This window comes from Poecilia reticulata, linkage group LG2 (assembly GCF_000633615.1).
Source record: "Poecilia reticulata strain Guanapo linkage group LG2, Guppy_female_1.0+MT, whole genome shotgun sequence".
NCBI classification, from domain to species: domain Eukaryota; kingdom Metazoa; phylum Chordata; class Actinopteri; order Cyprinodontiformes; family Poeciliidae; genus Poecilia; species Poecilia reticulata.
In genome coordinates, this window is record NC_024332.1 from 11327715 (window position 1) to 11330424 (window position 2710).

A 2710-nucleotide genomic window follows, 5' to 3' on the forward strand; every position below is an offset into this window, starting at 1 on the left:
ACAAGCGGGGATACTTACCACTATACTAACGAGGACTTCTTTTCTAGCAAACAACACCCACACTTGGGGTTTCGAAAATTTCCACTGGAGCTACATTTATAATATCACTGGACTATTACGGCACTGAAACGGACAACATTGGCCAAACTAAAACTAGAGATACATACATGCTCCCCGTCAGGGAATCGAACCCTGGTCTCCCGCGTGACAAGGGGGGACACTTGCCACTATACTAACCAGGACTTCTTTTCTAGCAAACAACACCCACACTTGGGGTTTTGTAAATTTCCACAGGAGCTATATTTATAATATCACTGGAATATTACAGCGCTGAAGCGGACAACATTGGCCAAACTAAAACTGGAAATACATTCATGCTCCCCGTCAGGGAATCGAACTCTGGTCTCCCGCGTGACAAGCRGGGATACTAACCACTATACTAACGAGGACCTGTTTCCCGGGAAACCACACGCACACTTGGGGTTTCCTCAATTTCCATGAGAGCTACTTTTATAATATTACTGGACTATTACGGCAATGAAGCAGAACACATTGGCCAAACTAAAATTAGAAATACATACATACTCCCCGTCAGTTAATCGTACCGCGGTCTCCCGCGTGACAAGCGGGGATACTTACCACAATACTAACGAGGACCTGTTTTCTAGCAAACAACACCCATACTTGGGGTTTCTTATGTTTCCACTGGAGCTACATTTCTATTATCACTGGACTATTATGGCAATTAAGTGGACAACATTGGAAAAACTAAAACTAGAAATACATACATGCTCCCCGTCAGGGAATCGAGCCCTGGTCTCCCGCATGACAAGCAGGGATACTTAACACTATACTAACGAGGACCTGTTTTCTAGCAAACAACACCCACACTTGGGGTTTCGTAAATTTCCACNGAGGACCTGTTTTCTAGCAAACAACACCCACACTTGGGGTTTCGTAAATTTCCACTGGAGCTACATTTATAATATCACTGGACTATTACGGCACTGAAGCGGACAACATTGGCCAAATGAAAACTAGAAATACATACATGCCCCCCATCAGGGAATCGAACACTTGTCTCCCGTGTGACAAGCAGGGGTAAATTACTATTATACTAATGAGGACCTGTTTTCTAGCAAACAACACCCACACTTGGGGTTTCGTATGTTTCCACTGGAGCTACATTTATAATATCACTGGACTATTATGGCAATGAAGCAGACAACATTGGCCAAATGAAAACTAGAAATACATGCTCCCCGTCAGGGAATCGAGCCCTGGTCTACCGCGTGACAAGCTGGGATACTTAACACTATACTAACGAGGACCTGTTTTCTAGCAAACAACACCCACACTTGGGGTTTTGTAAATTTCCACTGGAGCTACATTTAAAATATCACTGGACTATTACAGCACTGAAGCAGAACACATTGGCCAAACTAAAAATAGAAATACATACATACTACCCGTCAGGGAATCGTACCCTGGTCTCCCGCGTGACAAGCAGGGATACTTTCCACTATACTAACGAGGACCTGTTTTCCAGCAAACAACACCCATACTTGGGCTTTCTTATGTTTCCACTGGAGCTACATTTCTATTATCACTGGACTATTATGGCAATTAAGTGGACAACATTGGAAAAACTAAAACTAGAAATACCTACATGCTCCCCGTCAGGGAATCGAACCCTGGTCTCCCATGTGACAAGCGGGGATACTTACCACGATACTAACGAGGACCTCTTTTCTAGCAAACAACACCCACACTTGGGGTTTCGTAAATTTCCACGGGAGCTACATTTATAATATCACTGGACTATTACGGCAATTAAGTGGACAAGATTGGATAAACTAAAACTAGAAATATATACATGCTCCCCGTCAGGGAATCGAACCCTGGTCTCCCGCGTGACAAGCAGGGATACTTTCCACTATACTAACGAGGACCTGTTTTCTAGCAAACAACACCCATACTTGGGGTTTCTTATGTTTCCACTGGAGTTACATTTCTATTATCACTGGACTATTATGGCAATGAAGTGGACATTGGCTAAACTAAAACTAAAAATACATACATGCTCCCCGTCAGGGAATCGAACCCTGGTCTCCCGCCTGACAAGCGGGGATACTTACCACTATACTAACGAGGACCTGTTTTCTAGCAAACAACACCCACACTTGGGGTTTCGTAAATTTCCACTGGAGCTACATTTAAAATATCACTAGACTTCTACGGCACTGAAGCGGACAACATTGGCCAAACGAAAACTAGAAATACATACATGCTCCCCATCAGGGAATCGAACACTTGTCTCCCGTGTGACAAGCAGGGGTAAATTACTACTATACTAACGAGGACCTATTTTCTAGCAAACAACACCCACACTTGGGGTTTCGTATGTTTCCACTGGAGCTACATTTCTATTATCACTGGAATATTATGGCATTGAAGTGGACATTGGCTAAACTAAAACTAGAAATACATACATGCTCCCCGTCAGGGAATCGAACCCTGGTCTCCTGCATAACAAGCGGGGATACTTTCCACTATACTAATGAGGACTTGTTTTCTGGCAGCCACACCAACTCTTGGGGTCTCGTAAATTTCCACGGGTGCTACATTTGTAATATCACTGAACCATTACGGCACTGAAGAAGACAACATAGACCAAACTAAAACTAGGAATACAGGTGTGTTCCCCGTC

The 2710-nt window shown here is 43.6% G+C and overlaps 3 non-coding genes across 3 annotated transcripts; all 3 read right to left on the minus strand.

Moving 5' to 3' along the window:
* Positions 1-377: 377 nt before the first annotated feature.
* Positions 378-449, minus strand: trnad-guc (transfer RNA aspartic acid (anticodon GUC)). The gene has a single exon. It is a non-coding gene; the product is annotated as a tRNA-Asp (tRNA).
* Positions 450-1879: 1430 nt separating this feature from the next.
* Positions 1880-1951, minus strand: trnad-guc (transfer RNA aspartic acid (anticodon GUC)). Its single transcript has one exon. It is a non-coding gene; the product is annotated as a tRNA-Asp (tRNA).
* A 132-nt stretch (positions 1952-2083) lies between these two features.
* On the minus strand, positions 2084-2155 carry trnad-guc (transfer RNA aspartic acid (anticodon GUC)). Its single transcript has one exon. It is a non-coding gene; the product is annotated as a tRNA-Asp (tRNA).
* Between the last annotated feature and the right edge of the window lie 555 nt (positions 2156-2710).